The sequence below is a fragment of the Pseudonaja textilis genome, chromosome 4, assembly GCF_049901715.1.
Source record: "Pseudonaja textilis isolate UNSWEBS1 chromosome 4, rPseTex1.2, whole genome shotgun sequence".
Taxonomy (NCBI): Eukaryota; Metazoa; Chordata; class Lepidosauria; order Squamata; family Elapidae; genus Pseudonaja; species Pseudonaja textilis.
The window spans coordinates 84,816,529-84,827,993 of NC_141993.1; positions in this window are offsets into that span (position 1 = coordinate 84,816,529).

Below are 11,465 nucleotides of genomic sequence, written 5' to 3' on the forward strand. Positions count from 1 at the left end.
ATACAAATATAAAATGCAGTCTTGTGTACCTTTGCAGAATCTCTATTAAGATTTTATTTGTCTCTGAAAAAAAGTTGCTTATAAACAAAACAAACAACATCTTGTTTAAAGTCCTTATAACTTCCCTTCGCTTTGTCTCTTCCTTCCTTGTCAAATCTAGCCTTTTTACCCCCCCTCTCAATCTCCCACTTTTTAATCTCCCCTCTCTGTTGCATTCCTCTTTTCCATTGCTTTCTATCATTATATTGATTTTTCACCTTTCTTTTCCCTTTCTTAATTGTTTTTTAGAGCTTAAATTCTTGATTTTCTTCTCCTTTTTACCCTTTTTTGAAATCATATGTCCATTAAAGATGGCTTCTTCTTCATCGTCCCAGCCTCTTTCTTGTTGCATTTCCTGGTAAGCACAAATCACCATTTCTAAAAAGCCAAAGATAGATCCAAAAGAGCCATCTTCCTCTTGTCTTAGTTTTTCAAACTGCATTTTCAATCCTTCAAAAGACACCATTGTGAACAGAAAAGGATTTTTTTTTTTTAAGCAGTCCAAATGTTTTCTTAGTCTTTCAAAAGATAGTTAAAGTCCCAAAGTCATTTGCTCTTCCTGGGGGAGAATTCAATTACATAATTCCAAGACATTTTTTGGAAGTTTTATTACAGTTTAATCTCTAATCTTATAAAACTCCAAGCAGTCTCCTTCAACAAACGTTAGTATAAATCATTTACCTCTCTTCCTTCCCCCTTAAAGCAAAAAGATTTGAGTTTTAAAGTATCAATATTTAAAAATATAATTTCCCCTTGGCTTCAATTTTGAAAGTTAATACCTTCTATTGCCAATACGGGTGTTTCGGTTTCCATCTGCTGCCTCTGTGGGAAGGAAAGTGAGGAGAAAAAAAAGTTTTCCTTTACTCTTCCACCGCAGCTTAACGATCCTTTGGAAAACAATATATCACGTGAAAAGCCAAAGTTCCAGGGTATTCAGATGTTAATTGTTGTCCCGGTTCAGCCAAAAGCTTCCTCTGTTTTTTAATTCCTTCAGCACCCCTCCTGCGCAATCTTTTCCCGGATTCCAGCCTCTTCATGGCGGCCATAAGACCGTTGCTGCATCGTCTTGAGAGAAGGAGGTTTAAACTGGGGGGGGGGTCTGCAACACCTCCAAACCCCTTCCCAGATCCTCCCTATCTTCGGCTGCCTCTACAAGGCAGCCTTATCCTCCAAATCCATCTGGATCGGAGGCACCAAGACGGTGAGCACAGCGGGTATCGTGAAGAAACGCAAATCCCTGCTGTCACCGAAGCTGGCAACCGGAAGTGTCTTCATTATTTGTTGAGATTTGAAGTTGGTTCAAAATGGCTTCTTATGACAAGTTCACTGAGTTCAGCAGAGGAGTATACAGGATACTGTTTTGGATGACAAGTATGTTTTTTTTTCTTATATATTCTTACATCATTATTCTCTGAGGTCCTGAGAATGTCTATAATGGAGGGATATATATTTAATGAATGATTGGTGCAGAAACTTCCAAATTTCCAGAATTAAGCCTTCATGGGAGGGCTCTTGTGACAATATTAGGCAACCAATGGTCAAGTGAGATCTTGGGTCTCCTTCATTGCATATATTCAAGAAAAATGCAGAGGATTTTTTTTTCTGGGATACCATAAATGGCATTCCTGCACTAAGCCATGAGTTGGACCAGTAGTCTCAATCAGTGTTGGATGAGTGGATTTCAGTGCTCAGGATTCCCCAGCCAACATTCAAATTCTGGCCTAAATAGCTCCTTGGCACTTTGTAATATTGTCTACTTTGCTGTATTTTTACACATCTTATGAAAAGTAAAGAAATGATTGGATTTCTATGTATATGTCAAAAAACTATATGTCAAATAATAATCTACTCTCATACTTCATGTTCCATAGAATGTGGCTGTATTTCTATAGTACTCTCTCTCTCTCTCTCTCTGTCTCTGTCTCTCTCTCTCTCTCTCTGTGTGTATATATATATATATATATATATATATATATATATATATATATATATATGTAGATCTTTGGTTGTTCGGGTTTTCTCCCGCGTAAGATTTGAAGTATCTAGGCAACGTTTCGATGAAGTCTCATTCATCATCTTCAGGCTTCTGTCTCCAGCTCTGTGCTTCTCAGAGTAATGGAGATTGCAGCTGCTTCCTCCTTTTAACTGCCAGTGGGGTGGAACTTGATTGGGTGGGGGCTTGGCTGTGTTCTGATTGGGTGGGGGGTGTTCTCATTGGTAGGGGGTTTGGCTGTGTTCTGATTGGTTGGGGGTTAGCCGTGTTCTGATTGGTTGGAGGCGTGTTCTGTTCAGGAGGGCTTGGTTGTGCTCAGGTTAGTTTTAGTTGCTGGGGATTTGAGCTGGAGAGTTGTGATCTTGCTGTTTGGCTTCTAGTTCGTGGTCCTGCTGCATCTTCATAGTGGGTGTTGGTTTGCTTCATGTATGGCTCAGAGGGGTTTGAAGTGGGTAGTGATGCAGCTGCAGTGCAGCTTCTGGTCCATGGTCGTTTCTCATTTTCTGAATGGGTGGGAGTCTGTTTTCTACATGGAAGTGTGGTGGTGGCATCTTGTGTGGCTCTCATGGGTGTGGGTCCAGTGTCCTTCTTCATGTTAGGTACTCGTCTGTTCATGAGGCGGGTTTCCAAATGGCTGGAAGGCGGGAGGTGTCATCTCGTTTGTTCATGCTGTGTGGGCGTTTTCTATCTCTATGGCTTCTCTGATTATTCTGCTGTTGAAGTGTTCGGTTTTGGCGATAGTTCTGGTATTTTTAAAATCAATTTCATGTCCTGTGGCTTTGAGGTGTTGGACCAGGGAAGAGGTCGTTTCTTCTTTTTTGATTGAGTTCTTATGTTCTTCAATGCGTGCGCTTATTCTTCTGTTAGTTTGTCCAATGTATGTGTTAGGGCAGGCTGTGCAGGGGATTTCGTATACTCCTTGGTTTTCTAATTCGATTTTGTCTTTGGGGTTTCTTAGGATGGTGGATATTTTTTTTTGTTTGTGCAGAATGCTGTTCCACCCCCACTGGCAGTTAAAAGGAGGAAGCAGCTGCAATCTCCATTACTCTGAGAAGCACAGAGCTGGAGACAGAAGCCTGAAGATGATGAATGAGACTTCATCGAAACGTTGCCTAGATACTTCAAATCTTACGCGGGAGAAAACCCGAACAACCAAAGATCTACATATAAATACCCGAGAACCTCAGAAAACAAATATTGCACCTCTACGGGAGGAAACCCACCATCTGACCAGGACTTATGAAAACTTGAAGTCCAAAGAGCCTCCATTTTATGTGACCTTGCATTCCTATGCAACTGCCGAGATCAAAATTTAATTCCCACAAGCTTCCAATTGAAATTCCACACCAACAGAGCAGCCACCAAACGCATCCTTAAAAGAACAGAACTGGCCCTAATTAGAAATGAACTTCACACAAAAAGGTTTCTCCTAGACCAAATCAACAAAGATCTCCTCACACTCCACCTCAAACTCAGCAATAAGATTCACCCTCTACTTTGGGACAAATCCAAACAACTCGCTGTCTGGAGAGCCGAAACACAGACCATCCTCAAGACAGACACACAGACCAACAAACTCAGGAAACTACAACAATGCCAGAAACCAACTCTTCCCCCCACAGCCACACATGAAACAAACAGTGCACAACATCTCAGACAAGATCCTCACTGAAGCTGAAACCAAGATCCTCTCAAAAGGATTCAACTTTGCTGTCGCTCCCAAACACATCCCCACAGAAACCATCATATGTGGAGTTGAAACCAGCCTGACCAAAACCAACCCTGATGATGCTAACAAAATCAGACTCGAAATCACCAACATCCTCTGCACTAGCAAACCACCCAAAAGCAACTTATCCAAAGAAGAACAAACTGCACTACTTAACCTGAAAGAAGACACCAGCATAATAATCCTACCAGCAGACAAGGGCAATGCGACAGTGGTAATGAACACATCTGACTACCAAACCAAGCTAACCAACCTACTCCAAGACCCCACATACAAACCCCTAAAGACAGACCCCACCACCTACCTAGAAAAAACTACCAAATCCAAAATAAAAGCCTCCCCCATCAGTGAAAAAATCCAGCAAGGAATCATACCCAGAGAAAAATCATCCAGATGCCCCAAGCTTTATGGTCTCCCCAAAATACACAAAGAAGGAACCCCACTCAGACCAATAGTCAGCTCCATAGGCTCACCTCTACAAAACCTGGCCAAATTTCTTGCCAAACAACTACAACCCTATGCAGAATCCATCAACTCACACGTAAGAAACTCATTCCAGTTCATCGAGATCATAAAGAAACAAAACTTACAACCTAGCGACCTACTAGTAAGCTTCGATGTCACATCCCTCTTCACCCAAGTGCCAATAAAAGAAGCCTTGACAGCCATCCAAAACAAATACAACCCCCCAAGCACATCCTAGATCTAACCAACCACTGCCTATCCAATACTTACTTCACCTACAATGGACAAAAATACAAACAAATAGAAGGAGCACCTATGGGATCACCCTCTCACCTGTCATCGCAAACCTCTACATGGAACACTTTGAAACACAAGCTCTAGAAAAATACGACCACAAACCCAAACTCTGGCTCAGATACGTAGATGACACCTTCATAATCTGGCCACACGGGAAAGAAAAACTGAACAACTTCCTCACATACCTCAACAGTCTACACCCCAAAATACAATTCACCATGGAAACAGAAGCCAACAATCAACTTCCCTTCCTAGATGTCTTGGTATACAAAAGATCCGATGGCTCCCTAGGACACACCATCTACCAGAAGAAAACACATACTAACCGCTATCTACATGCACTCTCACACCACCACCCAGCACAGATCAATTCCGTAGCCAAGACACTCATCTCCAGAACAAAATGCTTAGCCGATGAACAACACCAAAAAACCGAACTACACACTCTCACCAACGTACTTACAGCCAATGGATTCCAAAGAAAGAAGATTACCCACCTAATCCAAAAAGAAGCCCCAACCAAAATCCAAGACAGAGAACAAGAAAACGGAAAAGCCCTCCTCCCATATATAAAAGGCACTACAGACAAAATTAGCAAGATCCTCCAAAAACACAACATCAAAACAGCATTCTGCACAAACAAAAAAATATCCACCATCCTAAGAAACCCCAAAGACAAAATCGAATTAGAAAACCAAGGAGTATACGAAATCCCCTGCACAGCCTGCCCTAACACATACATTGGACAAACTAACAGAAGAATAAGCGCACGCATTGAAGAACATAAGAACTCAATCAAAAAAGAAGAAACGACCTCTTCCCTGGTCCAACACCTCAAAGCCACAGGACATGAAATTGATTTTAAAAATACCAGAACTATCGCCAAAACCGAACACTTCAACAGCAGAATAATCAGAGAAGCCATAGAGATAGAAAACGCCCACACAGCATGAACAAACGAGATGACACCTCCCGCCTTCCAGCCATTTGGAAACCCACCCTCATGAACAGACGCAGTACCTAACATGAAGAAGGACACTGGACCCACACCCATGAGAGCCACACAAGATGCCACCACCACACTTCCATGTAGAAAACAGACTCCCACCCATTCAGAAAATGAGAAAGCGACCATGGACCAGAAGCTGCACTGCAGCTGCATCACTACCCACTTCAAACCCCTCTGAGCCATACATGAAGCAAACCAACACCCACTATGAAGATGCAGCAGGACCACGAACTAGAAGCCAAACAGCAAGATCACAACTCTCCAGCTCAAATCCCCAGCAACTAAAACTAACCTGAGCACAACCAAGCCCCCTCCTGAACAGAACACGCCTCCAACCAATCAGAACACGGCTAACCCCCAACCAATCAGAACACAGCCAAACCCCCTACCAATGAGAACACCCCACCCAATCAGAACACAGCCAAGCCCCCACCCAATCAAGTTCCACCCCACTGGCAGTTAAAAGGAGGAAGCAGCTGCAATCTCCATTACTCTGAGAAGCACAGAGCTGGAGACAGAAGCCTGAAGATGATGAATGAGACTTCATCGAACGTTGCCTAGATACTTCAAATCTTACGCGGGAGAAAACCCGAACAACCAAAGATCTACATATAAATACCCATGAGAACCTCAGAAAACATATATATATATATATATATATATATATATATATATGTGGATCTTTGGTTGTTCGGGTTTTCTCCCGTAAGATTCAAGTATCTAGGCAACGCTTCGATGAAGTCTCATTCATCATCTTCAGGCTTCTGTCTCCGACTCTGTGCTTCTCAGAGTAATGTGAGATTGCAGCTGCTTCCTCCTTTTAACTGCCAGTGGGGTGGGACTTGATTGGGTGGGGGCTTGGCTGTGTTCTGATTGGGTGGGGGTGTTCTCATTGGTAGGGGGTTTGGCTGTGTTCTGATTGGTTGAGGGGTTAGCCGTGTTCTGATTGGTTGGAGGCGTGTTCTGTTCAGGTGGGGCTTGGTTGTGCTCAGGTTAGTCTTAGTTGCTGGGGGATTTGAGCTGGTGAGTTGTGATCTTGCTGTTTGGCTTCGAGTTCGTGGTCGTGCTGCATCTTCATAGTGGATATCGGTTTGCTTCATGTATGGCTCGGAGGGGTTTGAAGTGGGTAGTGATGCAGCTGCAGTGCAGCTTCTGGTCCATGGTCGTGTCTCATCTTCTGAGTGGGTGTGAGTCTGTTTTCTACATGGAAGTGTGGTAGTGGCATCTTGTGTGGCTCTCATGGGTGTGGGTCTGGTGTCCTTCTTCATGTTAGGTACTCGTCTGTTCATGAGGGCGGGTTTCCAAATGGCTGGAAGGCGGGAGGTGTCATCTCGTTTGTTCATGCTGTGTGGGTGTTTTTCTATCTTTATGGCTTCTCTGATTATTCTGCTGTTGAAGTGTTCGGTTTTGGCGATGGTTCTGGTATTTTTAAAATCAATTTCATGTCCTGTGGCTTTGAGGTGTTGGACCAGGGAAGAGGTCGTTTCTTCTTTTTTGATTGAGTTCTTATGTTCTTCAATGCGTGGACCATGGACCAGAAGCTGCACTGCAGCTGCATCACTACCCACTTCAAACCCCTCCGAGCCATACATGAAGCAAACCGACACCCACTATGAAGATGCAGCACGACCACGAACTCGAAGCCAAACAGCAAGATCACAACTCACCAGCTCAAATCCCCAGCAACTAAGACTAACCTGAGCACAACCAAGCCCCACCTGAACAGAACACGCCTCCAACCAATCAGAACACGGCTAACCCCCAACCAATCAGAACACAGCCAAACCCCTACCAATGAGAACACCCCCACCCAATCAGAACACAGCCAAGCCCCCACCCAATCAAGTCCCACCCCACTGGCAGTTAAAAGGAGGAAGCAGCTGCAATCTCACATTACTCTGAGAAGCACAGAGCCGGAGACAGAAGCCTGAAGATGATAGAATGAGACTTCATCGAAACGTTGCCTAGATACTTCGAATCTTACGCGGGAGAAAACCCGAACAACCAAAGATCCACATACAAATACCCCGAGAACCTCAGAAAACAAATATATTTATAAATATATTATAAATATATATAGAATTCTCATTCTCCCAGTTTTTAGCTTGATGATATAGCCACCCCAGAAACTGGCTATCCATCTGAAATGCTTTTTTCTCTTATGATAGAATGAGATTCTGGAACATAATATATTTTGATAATGAATATGCCAAAACTTTTATTCTATGATCAATTAACACCTGACGAAGGAGATGCCTCTTTATCTAAAGGTTGCAACAACTTCTAGTTCACACAATTCACTTTCTCGCTGACAAAGTCATGTTGGTAAAACTTGAATCAGGTATTCATTGCTAAGGTTCTCATGTACTGAATTGCAAATGAATCAAAGCAGGTTGTTTTGCAAAACAGACTGAGACATAATCAAATCAGCATTTTTTAAAAACCTAATTAAGAAACTAGAGTATGTAGTAGTTGCTTAGCAATTTCTGCTAATTTCTCAAAGTTCATGCTTCTTCCAAACATTTGTACTCATAAATTTATTATGGAAGGTCAGTTCGACCTAAGAAAAAAGGCTGGTAGAAAGTGCACACAGAAAAAAGTATGCGAAAAATGCATAATTTTGCAACAAAAATATATAGAAAAGGAAATTGGGCCAAACCGTAGTTGTGGTTGAGAAAAGGAATAAAATGAAATTACAGATGTAGCCTAAGATACCCACACGAATGAAACTGTAAAATTAAATTTTGGGGCTTCTGAATCTACTTTTTAAACTTCATTGGGGATATCTGTAAAACTGCAATTGCAAGATATATATGCTTGGATAGATATTTTTTGCAAATCTACATGCAGCAAACATGGAAAATACATACGAGGTCGTAAAATGCAGTCATTTCTGTACAGGAACGATTCATTTGAATGTTTGTTCAATTTAATTATTACTTTGCATTGGCCAAAGACCTAAAACAAGAGAAAGTAGCTTGTATTAGTGCCACTCGTTTCTCCTACCAATGATTCCTCTTACACGTAATCAAAAGGTGCATCTTTTCCACATCTTAGACTCAGAACCACTTTCCTTCCATAATGTTTTCTACATATCTACAGCACTTACATTTCTTCCTGTGGTTTCGTACAATCGTCTTTATTTATTTACTTTTTTTTTGCACTGCAAGAATGTATTAGGAGTGTTAGATCTGGGAGGACGGTTCAAGAACAGAGGCAAGACTCAGATAGTAACAACAGCTCTTTATTTGTGACTTCAGATCTGAGCAACTAACCCCAGCCACAGCAGCCCCTTATATAGGGCTGGCTGTGGCTAGGCAGCCAATGAAGGCGATTTGAGTTTGCCACTCTTGGCAGGGCCAATCGCGGCAGCCCGTTTACTGGCCAATCGCATCAGTCTATGGCGACCAATCACAATCGGGTTTCAGCGGGCCAATCAGATTTGCAGGCTACGAGCCTGCTAGTCCGGAACAAGGAGTTACTAGGAAACGCTCAGATCCAGAAGACGTAATCTCTGTGCCGCCTACGGTGACCTAAGCTTAGTACACAAAATTGTCTGCTACAACGTCCTACTTGTCAACGACTACTTCAGCTTGAACCGCAATAACACACGGGGAAACAATAGATACAAACTCAAAGTAGCTCCAAACTTGATTGCAGAAAATACGACTTCAGCAGCAGAGTGGTCTATGCCTGTGAACTCACTACCTGACTCTGTAGTTACATCCTCAAACCCACAAAACTTTAATCTTACCATGGACCTCATTCCATTCCTAAGAGGTCTGTAAGGGGGTGTGCATAAACGCACCAGCACGCCTATCATTCCTGTCCTACTGTTCCCATTTATTCATACTCATTTATTATGTATATACTTACACCTGTTTATACGTTATGTTTATATGTTATGTTCATACTTATACTTATTTTCTCATACTTGTTTTATTTGACAAACAAATAAAATAAATAAAAAATAAAAACCTCAATTCCACCTGATCTATTTCTTGCTTTAGGCCAAACTTGAAAGGCCAAAGGCCAAAAGTGCACTCTCAAAAAATTAGTATTCTTCCTTAGAATTAATTTCTATTCTCTTTATCTTCAAGGCATCTCCTCCAGCAAAGTCTTAGAGTAAAGATTTGTTTTCCCAAGACTCTCCCTTCCCACTTATAACAAAGGACTTTAGGTTTTACCTTCTATCAAAAGGCTGGTTTCCCTTGACTATTTGTTAATTCCATAAGGGTGGGAGAGTAACTTCCCCTTTTTGTCACTTTTCTTTGCAGCTGAAAACATCAATCGGGAACATTATAGCTTCCAAGCCAATACTTTCCCAGGTGTTAAATATGTCCTTAAGGTCCCAGTTCGACCAAGAAAAAACTTTCGTCTTAAAACTCCTTCTTCCTCCTGCGCATTCTTTATCCAGTTGCCGGCTTCTTTATGGCACCATAAAAGACCGCCGCTCCACCGTCTTGAGAGAAGGGGGTTATTGCCGGCTGGGGGGTGTTGCGATGCTCTTCACCCCCGTCTGGATCCCCCCTTTCTTCAGCTGCCCCAACAGGGCAGCCTTAGCCTCCAAATCCGTCAGGATCGGAGGCACCAAGGTGGCTAGCACAGCAGGGATCGCAGAGAAGGCGAATCCCTGCTGTCACCGAAGCCGACAAACCAGAAGTTTGTCTAAGAAAGATTTAAAGCACAGATTGGACATTTCTTCTTTCCCTAATTTGACTTCACCCCTAGAAGAGAAACTGTAAAAACAAGAAGCTTGTACTCTGCCTGGACTGTTTGATGACTGTGGGATTTTGGGACTTTTGGGAACTGTTTTAAGTTTGGAAATAATTGATTGGCTTAATAATAAGAAGAGGATAGAGAAAGAGAAGAAGAAACAGTTCAAAATGGCTCTATCTCTTGATGAACTTAAAAACAATATTTAAAAATAAAGAAAGAAGGCAAAGATGTTATGGGAGAAGCCCTTTGTTTTCTAGATATGGCGCTTGTCATGTGTCAGCAAATTAAACAACAACTGGAAGAAGCCGAGGAAGAAGAAGCCATTTTTAATGAACTAAACGGTGTGACTAAGAAAGAAAGGAGAAAGAGAGGAGCGAAAAGGAAGGACTTAAGAAATAAAAACAATGTTTATGAAAGAGAAAAAGAAGATGCAAAAACAACAGAATGCTAGAAAGCAAAAGGAAAGAGGAATTCAACAGAAAGGGGAAATCAAGAAGGCAGAGGTTTGGAGAGGAGGGGGTAAAAGTTTAGGTGGGCTAAGAAGGAAAGGGAAAAGGGGAAAAAGTTACAAAGATATAAGACAAGATGGAGAAAAGGAAATTTTTTTAGGGATAATGGGTAATATATGGGTTTTTTTTTTAAAAAAGGGGGGGATTCTGCAAAGTACATGAGTATTGTAATAGTGGTATTTGTATTATAAGTAGATAATCAGAACTTTTTAAGATCTAATAAGACTAAAATATCAAGGTATAACTTTAAAAGGTTTAATAATGAATGATAATAAGTTTTAATAAAATACTAAAGGAATGTTTAAAATATTAGTTTAAATATAGAGTTTAATGGATTAATGTGTTGATTGTTATGGATTTATTATTGTAGTATTGGTTTCTGAAATAGTAGAATGTACTAAGCAGAATCTGATTGGGATTTAGGTGTTATTTTAAATTTTAATTTAGGGAATGATAGAAAGGCATCATACTCCGATTAGTGATTCCAGGGGAAACTATTCTTTTTAAATTGGAAATGAGACAGATGTAAATGGAGAAATGGACAAAAGATATAAAAATATTTTTCTTTAAAGCAAGATTAAATATATAAAACAGAATTAAGATGAGGCAAAAGTGGAGAGGAGTTATATAATAGATATAGAATGGTAAATAAGATGGGTAATGGTATATAAGAAGAGCATGAATTCAATTGAAGTCCATACAAAA